Genomic DNA, 13,663 nt, shown 5'->3' with positions numbered 1-13,663 from the left:
TAAAAATTTTTATTCTTCATATATTTTAAGTTTTTCATATCCAAATTGATATTTTTTTAATAGACATTCAAAATTAAAATTAAAAAAATATTTACAATATAATAAAACTATATACAATATAAAATTATAATATGATACAAATAAAATAAATTTTAAAGATTAGAATAATAGAATCTTACTTCCAATTTTAATTTTTGTATTGAGTGGTTGATAAAGAGAATGTTTGGTATATGACAATGTGGGATATCGAGTTACAAAAGTTGAAGTCTCAAGATCTCAAGATATTGGTAGAAATTGGTCATTATTGATGATTTAACATATTCACAGTAAAGTTTATTTAAATAACTTGAGTTTTCAATTGGAATGAATTCTAATGACTCACAATTTTAATAGTCTTATTAGGGATACGGAAGAGAGCATTCAATCTGCCTATACTTTTTTTTTTTTTTCCATGATGAAACTAATTATCATATGTTTAAAAAGTGAGATCTTCTCCACACTTCCAATTTTTTTATCATCCCCATTATTCCTATCCACCCAACCAAAAGCCATATCCAGCTTCTTTTAGAGATTTCCTACCTTTGGAACTTAGAATAAGCGATATGCGTAGTCAAATTTTTAAGTGTATTTTTGATCTCAACAACAAGAAAAAGGAGAAGAATATATTTCTGAAAAGTTTGATGTCAAATTAGCAACAGTGAGTAATAAAAGAGGGAGATGGGGTTGACCCTTGAAAGACAAAAATCCCCCCACTTACTCCAGAATTATTGAAAGTGATTAAGACAAATTTAGTTTAGAGAAAAAGTCCTAGGCTTTTTTTAGTTGATGGGTTCTAATTCACATCTTTTGCCTTGCCTAGAATTCCTCACTAATAAGTACTAATAATTAACTAATTGCCGGATTAACAAACTCTTATTCCCCCCCCCCCCCCCCCCCCCCCAAAACCCCTTTTTTATTGGATTTTGTTAACAAATATCTTAAAAGTATTCGTTAAGAAAATGTTTTTAAAAAATTTTTATGGAAAAAGAAGAATAATTTTAATACCACATAAAACTTTATAACTTTTGTCATAACTATCTTATGTGACAAATTATAATTGACCACAAGTCACTTTTATATATATCAATCACTTTTTCTTTCACTCACAATCTACTACATGGACAGTTGCAATCAAAATTATGGTATTTTATATAATCTTAAAATTTTTAAGAAAAAAAAAACCAATTAATTTTTTTTCTTACGGTTTTTATATTTCTCATAAAGGTTGTGCTTAAAATATTTTATAAAGAAATACTTTACTGGATCATTTTGGGGGTGTTTGTTAGAGTAGTTTGAGATGAGATTTTTGTAATTTTTTGAAATACGTGTGGGTGAAAAAGCGTATAAAAAAGTGTGTAATATTATGTAAAATATAAAAATGTAAGTTTAAGATGGGTTACCAAACAGTCGTTTATTTCTGCAACTTATTCTTAGATTTTTACTGCTTTGGGGTCCTCTAATTCTAGAGCTCCCACAAATCCACAAGATTAAGGGATGTGTTTTCCTATTAAGTATTAACAGAATAGTAAACCCAAGTTCCTAAAGCGCGTGGCTTCAATTTAAAGAATTAAACCCTTGAGAATTTGGTCAGGAATTGAAGCACGCACCATTATTGAGAGTATGGAAAGAATGCAAAGACAATAATTAGCGACATAGGAATCTCAAGCTTACGTTGCTTATGAGACATTTGGCATATAATCCGATACCGGGGACCGGCATATGGGCCCTACAAACAGAGGGACCATCCATCCACCCTCTCCTCTCATACACTGTAGAATCTATATGAATTTTATAATATCCCATCTGTCTTCGTATAATGATAAATTCAACGATTGGCTATATATGTAGAAGATTACGATACAGCACTACAAAACAAATTTTCAAAATATTATTAGAGACAGTGCCACGCTTGAACTTTCTAGGTCATCTTTGGTTTTATCTTGAATAAGATATTAATTTTCTACAAATAAGTTCAATTTAGTTAGATCATTTAGAGGACCCCAATGATCATTTGAAAATAACTAGCTTTTAGTTAGATCATTTGAACAGTTGGTGTTTTATCTTCAAATTCAACTTATTTTCAGTTTTTTGTGGGAGTCACTATAAAAAAGCTAGTTTAATTTGAAGATTTGTACTCAGTTTTTATTTTTAATATTCTAAAATTTGGATTTAAATACAAAAAATAAATACACACTTCCAATGTTTTCATTTTCAGTGAAAACGAGTAGAATGAAATTCTTGATAATTTCTTAAAAGCAACTAGAACCCACCATTAGACTTATTTTTAAAATATTTGTGATACCTATCCACTCAAATCATGGTCTAATTTAGTGATGTATATCGTAAATACGCATGTTATGGGTGTACATTCCTAATACTCTCATAGTTTATAATATTATGTTTACATAATTTATGGTGGATAGTTGAATATTAAATTGTTGATTTTTACACTAACTTAAACATTGGGATGGATATTGCAAAAGAACATAAAAAAAATGCCCGAGTCCTAGTAAGCAAATTCAGACCAAAATCCCAAAAATAGAGAGAGAGAATGTAAGGATTATATCTCATGGAATCGAAAATCTTTAGATTTTTTTTTCCTTTGTAAAGATGCGATAGAATTTCAATCTATCTATGATAATTGCTTTTTATTATCATTTCAAGACATTATCGGTATTTAATGTAGGTGGAATTCAAACTCCAAATCTCCCACTCTACGATAAGAGATATTACCATTTTTTTTTCTTTTGTTTTGAATATGAACCTTTATACACTATACATGCATAAAATATATTTTATTTTATTCTTCATAATTTATTAAGGTAATAGATTATAATTAGTGTAACATCATCCTCTTTAAACATTTGAGATCAAGTCTCACCAATAAGTGAGATGAATAAGCATAAGTACAAGATTTAAAACACTCTTGTGTCTAGCTTACATGTGAGGAAACCCACCCAACTAGAAGATACCACCCTTTCTCTTTCAACGTTTTTTATTTTTATAAAGTACCAAAAAAAATTATAAGTTATAATTTACCTGCTCAACAGTTAAAGGAAAAAAAATGTTGCGTCATTTTTTTTTTTTTTTGATAGGAAATGTTGTGTCATTTGATTTCATTGATATGTATATGTCGCATAATATGTGAATGGTTTCGGATGATCAGAACCGTGGACGCTATCCTTGTATGGGGCTTTTGATGCATGGGTCTGCCTTCCCATCACTGTGTCTAGCACATCGATCATGGCATCCATCCGTGATGGATAGCCATCATGATATTCAACACATGATCATTTTTACTTGATTATTCTGATTCAGATGGGGCCCGCATGATTGATGACATGGCAAGGCTTTCGAATTTGTTCTTATCCTCGTTACCTTATTAGATGTGTCCCATTGTCCCATGCTTTCCATTTCAGGACCTTTTGTCTTATCCTACCTCCGCTGACGAACATAAAACACAGACATGGTAAAAGTTTGTGACCGAGTCCCTGGCTCATTTTTACTTGCCAAAAACTCGAACAAGAGTCTCCCTAGTTTTATTGCTAGTGCTGTGGCCTATGAGCTATGATGTATCCAATACAGTTTGATTGAAAAGCTAAATCATTCCTATCAGAAAATTAACCCAAAAAAAAAAAAACATCAAAACAGTTCTTAGGTAATGCATGTAACTCTAACTAAATTAAATTGTTGAGTTATATTAGTAGTTGAATTTAATTGTCATTAAAAGTATATGTTTTGTGTTGTATTAATGAATGTAATAACATGATTGAATTTAAGCAAGTAATATATATTACAACCCTCTCATGGACTTTTTGTCATCTTTAGTAGTGTTTTTCGAAGTCTTTTTCATGGGTTTCGAGTAGACCTAAATAGATTGTGTCTCTCTTATTGGTGGCGATTAAGTTGCCCTCAATAGTAAGCTCTTGGGGGCGGTATTGATCCATATTTCTGTTACTAGTCTAGATCTAAGAACCTTGTGCTCTATTTTGTTGGATCTTAAGGTTAAAGCTCTTGCACCGGGTGGGTTCCTCCTCTTGGTTACCATGCTCCTGTGTTTTCATAACAGGGGTGGGCTATCTCTATTGGATTTGGTGTTTCCCTTGCGTGGTTGCTGATGGTCTAGAGGTAGTTTCTTGAGTATCATAAGATATTTGTTTCTTAGTTTGTATTGATGCCCTCATCTGTTTGTTTGAACAAATTGGTTTGTAGATTAAAATTGTACCCAAAATTTACCTATCAAATTTGTATTAATGTTCATAGAAAAAGCTATACATCTGTGGCATGTTACTTATAATGTTAGCTCTCTAATCATCATTGTTAAGGGAGGTTAAATACACATCAACTTAGAGGCATACCCCTTAAGTCCCATAGAAAGGACGCCTGTAATAAAAATTCTACTAATATGTCCATTTGAGATATTCATATTCTCGGCTCAATAGATTTAAAGGGCTAAGGTGATATATTCAAATTGATTGTTAACTTAAATAATATTTAATTAGTATTTAATATAATAATTTTATTAAAAATAAAAATCCATTCTTTTTATTTTTGAAAAAAATGCTAAAGATATAATAAATTTGACTACAAAAAAGTTACATAGGATGTAGCAACAAATGTAATTAGCGACACTTTAAGAAAATAATAAATAAGTATTAGAATGGATAATGCTAGAAATATTGTAAATATTATATCATAAGCCTTCCAAAGATACATCATCAATCACAAAAAATAATTTTAAAAAGCATTTAATAAGTTGTTGAAGTTCAAAAATCATATTAATTATTACATTTATTTATAAAAGTTGTAAAGTAAAATTTATAGTATATGAATTAAGACTTGTAATTAGTGATATATATATATTTGTAAGATCTATATATTTAAAATTGTTTTATCTTTATCATCACTCAATTTTTTGAGATTTCTTAAAAATAAAGAAAAAATGTAAAATAATTTTTTTTTTAATGTCTCCGAACAATATTTTTTCTTAAAAAAATAGATCAAATTTTACCCCAAAATTTGGGTGCCTTTTCTCTAGTTGAGGCCCTAGGCTATGGCCTATAAGTGGCCTAGGGCCGGCCCTGATATTCTCTTATATTCCAGAAGGTTGGCACGTTTGTTTTGCCTCATAATAAACGTGCAGAGGTACCAGTACTCTCCAATCTCCATAGGAAGGTTAGCATGGTTCCATGCAAATTCAAAACAAGTGTAGAAAAAGCAGGAGGATAGCTAGAGTCTATATCACATCCCTGTATATATCCTACTTGTCATGTCATTTAAAGGCCCTGAAAATTAACAACCTAGCTATGATCATGACTCTGCTAGTGTGCTTTCAGATTCAATTATGTTGAAAATACTATCATCTGTATTTCACTCGATATGGAGGAAAATGTTCACGTTTTAACACTTGTTTTGAAAAGTATTAGGGTTTACTCTCTAATCACCCATGCTAGAACTTTTCGAAATCCGAACTTCCTTGAACTTTTGGAAGGGTAATCCCATCCTAATTAATAGAGTGATAATGATATAATATCGATGATCTATTGAGTCTCTAATGAAAAGTTTTTGATCATCAAATCAAGATACGTACCAATTAATTTTTGGTGTAAGTGAAAATTGAATTTTAGGTGTAAACGAAAATTGAGAACTTTTACCAGTTGAGTTAGCTAAAATTCACATAATATTATAAATTTTGATGACATATATAGTGTTAATATGTCTAATATATCTCTAACAAGGTATGCATGGTTTAGATAGGGATAATGCTGGAAATGGTTTAATCAATGTTAATCTACTCACTGTTGATCACAACTTGGCTTGCGAACCTGTCACTTTGTTGGTAAAGTTTTAGTTCTCATCCTTTTGTCTAGCTGCAACATAAGTGATTGGACCGACATCTAAGGAAAAGTAAAGATAGTTACATAATCCAATTTGAATAATGATATTCTTGTTAATGAAGTGGGAAGTGGGAAGTGGGAACAAGACAACAAAAAAGAGTTGTTTTGTCTGTGATTGTTTTACGGAAAAAAACATCCAACTTTTTGAAAATGTTGTAAATTGTAATAAAAATGAAATGACCTTGCCTTCGATTAAAGAAGAAAAAGAAATGGAAAAGCCAAAAGAAGTGACGTTGTGAAGGTTGTAATTACCTGTGAATTGTGATATAAGATAACGTAACTTGCACTATGTAACCGACACTTTAAAGTTTGAGTTCCGGAATTGTTATTAGTGCTTATATTCTATCACTGTTCATGTTTTAAAGGTGGCCATTGCTCTTTTGCCTCTTAAAATATGTCCATCAATTAACTTTTCTCTTTATAAATATTGAATAAAATATTTAATGTAAAATGAGTTTTTATTTTTATAGAGAGTTTTAATTTATGATATTTTCTTTTAATGATAGTTCTTTATTATCAGATCAAGACACCAATTGATTTTTAGTGTAAGACGGAAATTAAACACTAGATTCTTAACCATCGAAAATTTTATCAGTTGAGCTAATTGAAACCCACATAAAATGAGTTTTTAAAGAATATCTTCTCTTGCCATTAATATAGATGGAAGTAATTGCCAATTAAATCTTATCTTGCACTAGGGCACTGCTCATCTAATTTGATGGGCATACTTCGACAACGAAAACAAAATGCAGGGACTTATTTCATGATGCATAAGGATTGCTCAGGAATATATATATATATATATCATAGGAAAGAGAATATGTAGGGGCCTACCGGCCTTAGTAGGGGACGAGAGACCTCTACATACCTAGGAGATGGGCACCAATGCAATCACTAGTGCATAAACACATTTAAAAATAAATATTGTGGGGTCTTGGGCTTCGGCCGAGAGCATGGGGCTTTGGCCGAGATCGTGAGTAGTCCGAGTCCGAGGAGGAATATCTCCTTGGATAAGCTAAACGCAGATCAGATATAGATCCTAATGATCAAAGTGACATTACAAGAAGTTTTAATGATAGGGACGAGCATCATGAACATACAAGAGGGATAATGACTCAAAAATATCTAAGGGAAAGCTGCTACACCGCATTGAATGCCCTGTAGCTAACTTTCTGATCGCATTTATGTGGAAAAGACCCCTGATCAGTGCTACCTCGCCAACCACAACTCACAGAAGGTCAGAAAGGGTGTCTGATGGGACAAGCACTCAAGTGGTGACTCAAAGGATCAACAAGTATAGGATTAAGATCATCCAAAATGAACTATATAATGGAAGAGGCCCTTCATGAAAAGGGGATGAAAAAGGGAGAAGAGAAAGCACTGTAGCAATCTCAACAACTCCTATAACCATTGTCATCCAATATATATTAGAACAGAGCTCCTCGGACTGTGCCGATGACAAACTTTCTTGCACAAGCCGGGTTTAATTCTTGTTGGCTCATTATCCAAAACCATATTAACTGTTATCCATGCACTAAAGCCTAGCTCTTTGACTCACTCTTTACAAATTTATTGTACTGGGTTCACTAGGTTAAGATCCCTTATATTTTGGGCTTGGTCTGAAAATCGTGTCCCTACGATTGGCGCCGTCTGTGGGAAGAGCTTGTGTGATAGTGAGTGCAACGGTTAAATATGGTAGGATAAGGCCCCCATTAGCAAGAGTCCCTGGGGAAAGCCATTATGGTGGCCAGTTTACTATGTGAGCAATTCACTATATGAGGCACACACAGTTGTTGTCCTAACTTAGCTTCCGCTCAGGTCTATACTATGAAGTGCTAATTATACGGGGAGGATTGCTGAATGGGGCACAGTTCTAGGGCTTCTGACATCAAGTACATGCCTCGTACCTCTGTCAAGGGCCAGGTCCTCGCGAATCTGGTGGCCGAGTTCGCTAAACCTCCATTAGAGGAAGTGGCAGCAACACATGAGCAATTCAAAAGGGCTTTGCGGCAGGGCTAGTTCTTGACGGTATATATTGATATCTTCTAATCTATTGAAGTAGTTAAACAGAACCTTAGCTATGCCGGGTCCTTAGACTTCCTGTTTTGGGGAAATTAACACATCTTTGGAAGTGGTTAAACAAAACCTTAGCTATGCCGGGTCCTCGGACCTCCTGCTTTGGGAAAATTAACACACACTGGTATCTTTAGTAGTGGTTAAACAGAACCTTAGCTATGCCGGGTCCTCGGACCTCCTGCTTTGGAGAAATTAACGCACATTGGCATCTTTAGAAGTGGTTAAATAGAACCTTAGCTATGCCGGGTCCTCAGACCTCCTGCTTTGGGAAAATTGTCACATCTTTGGAAGTGGTTAAACAAAACCTTAGCTATGTTGGGTCCTCGGACCTCCTGCTTTGGAAAAATTAACACACACTGGCATCTTTAGAAGTGGTTAAACAGAACCTTAGCTATGCCGGGTCCTTGGACCTCCTGCTTTGGGGAAATTAACGCATACTGGCATCTTTAGAAGTGGTTAAACAGAACCTTAGCTATGCCGGGTCCTCAGACCTCCTGCTTTGGGGAAATTAACGCATATTGGCATCTTTAGAAGTGGTTAAACAGAACCTTAGCTATGCCGGCTCCTCAGACCTCCTGCTTTGGGGAAATTAACACATCTTTGGAAGTGGTTAAACAAAACTTTAGCTATGTCAGGTCTTCAAACCTCCTGCTTTGGGGAAATTAACACACACTGGCAATTTAGAAGTGGTTAAACGGAACCTTAGCTATGTCAGGTCCTCGGACCTCCTGCTTTGGAGAAATTAACACACACTGACATCTTTAGAAGTGGTTAAACAGAACCTTAGCTATGTCGGGTCCTCGGACCTCCTGCTTTGGGAAAATTAACACATACTGGCATCTTTAGAAGTGGTTAAACAGAACCTTAGCTATGCCGGGTCCTCAGACCTCCTGCTTTAGGGAAATTAACACATCTTTGGAAGTGGTTAAAAAAAACCTTAGCTATGTCGGGTCCTCAGACCTCCTGCTTTGGGGAAATTAACACACATTGGCATCTTTAGAAGTGGTTAAATAGAACCTTAGCTATGCGGGTCCTCGGACCTCCTGCTTTGGGGAAGTTAACACTCCATGACATATCTCTTTAAGTGTTTAAACTATAACTCAATCATGCATTGATCCTCGGACGAGATATTGTGGGAAAGTTAACACTCCATGACATCTCTCTTCAAGTGTTTAAACTATAAGTCAATCATGCATCGGTCCTCAGATGAGATGATATGGGAAAGTTAACACTCCATGACATCTCTCTTCAAGTGTTTAAACTATAACTCAATCATGCATCGGTCTTCGGACGAGATGACGTGGGAAAGTTAACACTCCATGACATCTCTCTTCAAGTGTTTAAACTATAACTCAATCATGCCTCGGTCCTTGGACCAGGTGATGTGGGAAAGTTAACACTCCATGACATCTCTTTTCAAGTGTTTAAACTATAACTCAATCATGCCTCGGTCCTCGGACCAGATGATGTGAAAAAGTTAACACTCCATGACATCTCTCTTCAAGTGTTTAAACTATAACTCAATCATGCATCGATCCTCGGACGAGATGATGTGGGAAAGTTAACACTCTATGACATCTCTTTTCAAGTGTTTAAACTATAACTCAATCATGCCTCGGTCCTCGGACCAGATGATGTGAAAAAGTTAACACTCCATGACATCTCTTTTCAAGTGTTTAAACTATAACTCAATTATGCCTCGGTCCTCGGACCAGATGATATGAGAAAGTTAACACTCCATGACAACTTTCAAAGTGTTCAAACGAAGCTTTAGCTATGCATGGCTCCTTGGACCACATACTTTGGGGAATTAACATTCCATGATATCTATTTGTTTCTCACTAAGTGTCAAGACAGACCCAAGATTATAACCAAATCCTTAGATTGATAGCTCTGAAAGGAGCAATTTACAGTACAAATATGGGGCGCATGTAACGACACTCCCCCGGGTGTAAATCAAAGGATCAAAGCATAATTAACTCTTAAGACTTCAAAACCCAACTTTTTTTCTCGGATGAGAAAAAAAACCGGAGTTTTGAGAGGCTATTGTGGGGTCTTGGGCTTCGGCCGAGAGCATGGGGCTTTGGCCGAGATCGTGAGTAGTCCGAGTCCGAAGAGGAATATCTCTTCGGATAAGCTAAACGCAGATCAGATATAGATCTTAATGATCAAAGTGACCTTCCAAGAAGTTCTAATAATAGGGACGAGCATCATGAACATACAAAAGGGATAAGGACTCAAAAATATCTAAGGGAAAGCTGCTACACCGCATTGAATGCCCTGCAGCTAACTTTCTGACCGCATTTATGTGGAAAAGACCCCTGAACAGTGCTACCTCGGCAACCACAACTCACAGAGGCCAGAAAGGGTGTCTGATGGGACAAGCACTCAAGTGGTGGCTCAAAGGATCAACAAGTGTAGGATTAAGATCATCCAAAAGGAACTATATAATGGAAGAGGCCCTTCATGAAAAGGGGATGAAAAAAGGAGAAGAGAAAGCATTGTAGCAATCTCAACAACTCCTATAACCATTGTCATCCAATATATATTAGAACAGAGCTCCTTAGACTGTGCCGAGGACAAACTTTCTTGCACAAACCGAGTTTAATTCTTGTTGGCTCATCATCCAAAACCATATTAACTGTTATCCATGCACTAAAACCTAGTTCTTTGACTCACTCTTTACAAATTTATTGTACTGGGTTCACTAGGCCAAGATCTCTTATATTTTGGGCTTGGTCTGAAAATCGTGTCCCTACAAATATTATTAGATGCATATTAAAATTTCTACACAAGTTAAATATTATTAATCGTCATTATATTTTGTCAACCCTAAAAATCCAATATAGAACACATATTATTCATTCATTTTATTTTATTTTAAAAAATATAAAACAAAATATTTTGTTACTTCTTAACTTAGTTTTGTTGTTGTGATGTAATAAATTTATTTCTTGTGTGCATTTTTTAAATAAGATATGAACAAATTTTTTTTGGAAAATTGGATACTTTTCCATTGAAATTTATATTTCAACTAATCATAAGTTTTTTGTAAGAAAATTCTAATTAGTTTTAAATAAATTAGAAATAGGATCTAAATAAAATGGGTTAGGAAGTAGTTTTATTTGGACATAAAATTTTTATATAGGTTGGAAGTATTACACATTTAAAGTTTACATAGAGGCATAATAAATTTTTGGACAAAATTTAGTTACAAAATTAGTTGTAACTTAAAATTACAACTTTACTCAATATAATTACCATTATTACATATTTCAAAAATTTAACTGTTGGATTGCATGTTCTTTACACTCTTAATACACATGTCAAATTTTGTATCAATCGGATATTATTTATTATATGATCTATATTAATATAGATTGTGGGGGGTAAAAATGTTTGAACAAACGTTTGGGCTTTGGCCCTGATTGGTTAGTACAAGTCTGTTTGGTTAGGGTCCATAGGCCCACAAGTCAGTCCGCACTAAAGTGGTCCGAGGAGTTGTCCGAGGAGGAGTATATCCTCGGACAGGCCCAGCAATGGCCCTGAGACTTGCTAGACGGATTGGAGGCAGAATTCTGGAAGAACTGGTGGGTAAAAGTGTGATCCAAGCACCCTTTAGAAGCAAGAACGTGTGAGAAATATCTGAGGAAAAAGCTGCTACCACCACATTAAAGGCCCTGCATCTACCTCCCTGGCCGCATTAATGGAAAAATGACCTCTGAACAGTAGAATTCAGCCTTCCTGCTATTATTTGAAGACTTCAAGAAGGTAGTTGATGAGACAAGTATCTAAGGGGAAGGTTTGTATGACACGTGGATGAAAAAGGGAAGAAGAAGAAGTATATAAGAAGACGAGAGAGGAAAGAAGGGGGGACTTGCTTCTGAGCTAAAAAAGAACTAAGAATTGTAATCTTTGGCATAGAAAGAGAAGTACTATACAACTCGTCCTCGGCTTACGTCCGATAAGGTTTCTTTATCATATTTACTTATCATTTGCATAGATTGTGGCACTTTAGCCTGTTAATCAACTTCCAACATCCCAAACCTAGGTTTCAAACCCATACTCTACAAATTTCATTGTATAAGGCTCATTGGGCCTGAGCCCATTACTTGTTTTTGGGTCCGGGTACAATTGTGCACTTACATAGATCATATTATATTTTATGCATAATTTTTAACTACAAAAACCTTACAATTTAAAAAAATTTATTGATGACATAACTATTGATTTTTAATTTTCTCAAAATTTTGAAGTATAAAGGATATAAGAAGAAAATGTAATCCAATGGTAGATTTGTCAAAATTCCCCTCCAATAAAAGATATTGAGTAAGGTTGTAGCTAAATTTTGTCCTAAATTTTTAATATGAGTCATTTAAGTTTAAATTCATGAGGCTACAACCAATTTTGTAGCTAAATTTTGTCCTAAATTTTTAATATGAGTCTTTTAAATTTTTTAAGTTTAAATTCATGAATCTACATGTAAAGACATTTGACACAAATGAGAGATTATTGAATGACACTTGGCACAAATTGAATTCCATTTAAAATATAGAGACACTTGGATCAAATTAATGAGAAATTAAAAGGGAAACTTGACACAAAATTAAAATTCATTTAGAATCTAATTTGGATCCTTACTTTAATATAACACTAGTGTGTAACCCGTGCATATGCACACATACAATTAAAAACAATTACAATTATACGGTTCAAATTATACCTTATTTTGAGAAGAAGTTAAAATTATACATGGTATTAACTTATACTTTTTTTTTAAATCATAAATTTCTAAAATATATAATGGTTTCTCATTATTTATACATACATATATATATATATATATATATATATATATATATGATTTAGAATTAAATTGGATTTAGACTCTTCGGTTTTCACACCGAATAATTCACTTTCCACAAAAATTAAAAATTAGATAGACACATGACGCAAAATTAGACTTCAATTGAAATCCAATTTAGAATCTAATTGGATTTGGATTCTTCAATTTTTACACTCAATAATTCACTTAGTACAAAAATTAAAAATTAAATGGGACACATGGCACAAAATTGAGAATCCAATTAAAATCTAATTGAATTTTTTTCTTAATTTTTACTTTTAATATATATTGTAAGGACACAAGTCGAACCTTCAATCCACAATTAAAAGGGAATGGGCTTGAAAGACATTTTACAATAAATTTGTAGAAAGTGGGCTTGAAAGACCTTTTACAATAAATTTGTAGAGAGTGGGCTTGAAATCTAGATTTTGAGGGTGGTTTAAACAACAAAGAAAGAACGGGTCTCGGGCCCAATGGCACAAATAAAGAGTTAACTATAAGAATGTGAATGAAAGCTCTTTCTCGGACACAATCCGAGGATAGTTTATAGTATTGCTTCTCAAGGTTGATTACAATTATAGATCGTTAGATTATCATATGTTATTCTTTCTTCTTTCTCAAGAAAAAAGCCTCTCTTCTTCCAAAGGTCTTTTATCTTATTTATACTTCTTCCTCTTCTCCTTATCATTTTCCACCTCATGGTTGTAACGCTGGCTTTAGATACTTGTCCCATCAAATTTTCCCGAAGTCCTTTAGAGTCAGGGACCAAGTCCCAAACCTCATGCTCAGGTCCTATTTCTCCATT

The sequence above is a fragment of the Castanea sativa genome, chromosome 2, assembly GCF_040712315.1.
Source record: "Castanea sativa cultivar Marrone di Chiusa Pesio chromosome 2, ASM4071231v1".
Lineage (NCBI taxonomy): Eukaryota > Viridiplantae > Streptophyta > Magnoliopsida > Fagales > Fagaceae > Castanea > Castanea sativa.
The sequence above is the reverse complement of the archived record's forward strand: the minus strand, read 5'-3'. Positions refer to the sequence as shown.